We start from the raw sequence: 1,044 nt of genomic DNA, 5'->3' as shown, positions 1-1,044 counted from the left end.
CGCCGGGAGCCGTCGGTCAGTGAGTGCTGAAGGAAAGCTCCAGCGCGGAGCCCGCACCCACCGGTGAGGTGTAGCCCTGCAGGCCGAGCGCTGGGAGCCGTCGGTCGTTCGGTCGGTCAGTCAGTGAGTGTGTGTGCTGAAGGAAAGCTCCAGCCCGGAGCCCGCACCCACCGGGGAGGTGTAGGCCTGCTGACTGAGCGCTGGGAGCCGTCGGTCGTTCGGTCGGTCAGAGAGTGAGTGTGTGTGCTGAAGGAGAGCTCCAGCCCGGAGCCCGCACCCACCGGGGAGGTGTAGCCCTGCAGGCTGAGCGCTGGGAGCCGTCGGTCGTTCGGTCGGTCAGTCAGTGAGTGTGTGTGCTCCAGCCCGGAGCCCGCACCCACCGGGGAGGTGTAGCCCTGCAGGCTGAGCGCTGGGAGCCGTCGGTCGGTCGGTCGGTCAGAGAGTGAGTGTGTGTGCTGAAGGGAAGCTCCAGCCCGGAGCCCGCACCCACCGGGGAGGTGTAGCCCTGCAGGCTGAGCGCTGGGAGCCGTCGGTCGTTCGGTCGGTCAGTCAGTGAGTGTGTGTGCTGAAGGAGAGCTCCAGCCCGGAGCCCGCACCCACCGGGGTGTGTAGCCCTGCAGGCTGAGCGCTGGGAGCCGTCGGTCGGTCAGTCAGTGAGTGTGTGTGCTGAAGGAAAGCTCCAGCCCGGCGTCCGTCCCCACCGGGGAGGAGTAGGCCTGCTGACTGAGCGCTGGGAGCCGTCGGTCGTTCGGTCGGTCAGAGAGTGAGTGTGTGTGCTGAAGGAGAGCTCCAGCCCGGAGCCCGCACCCACCGGGGTGTGTAGCCCTGCAGGCTGAGCGCTGGGAGCCGTCGGTCGGTCGGTCGGTCAGAGAGTGAGTGAGTGAGTGTGTGTGCTGAAGGGAAGCTCCAGCCCGGCGTCCGTCCCCACCGGGGAGTTGTGCCCGGGCCCGGGCCTCCTGCCGACGGACCGTGTGGCGCATTGTCCCGACTGCGGACTTTCTCCAGCAAAAAGGCGGAGGTGCAGTACCGCCATTTCGCCACACG

This window comes from Amia ocellicauda, unplaced genomic scaffold, assembly GCF_036373705.1.
Source record: "Amia ocellicauda isolate fAmiCal2 unplaced genomic scaffold, fAmiCal2.hap1 HAP1_SCAFFOLD_249, whole genome shotgun sequence".
Classification (NCBI taxonomy): Eukaryota; Metazoa; Chordata; class Actinopteri; order Amiiformes; family Amiidae; genus Amia; species Amia ocellicauda.
The sequence above is the reverse complement of the archived record's forward strand: the minus strand, read 5'-3'. Positions refer to the sequence as shown.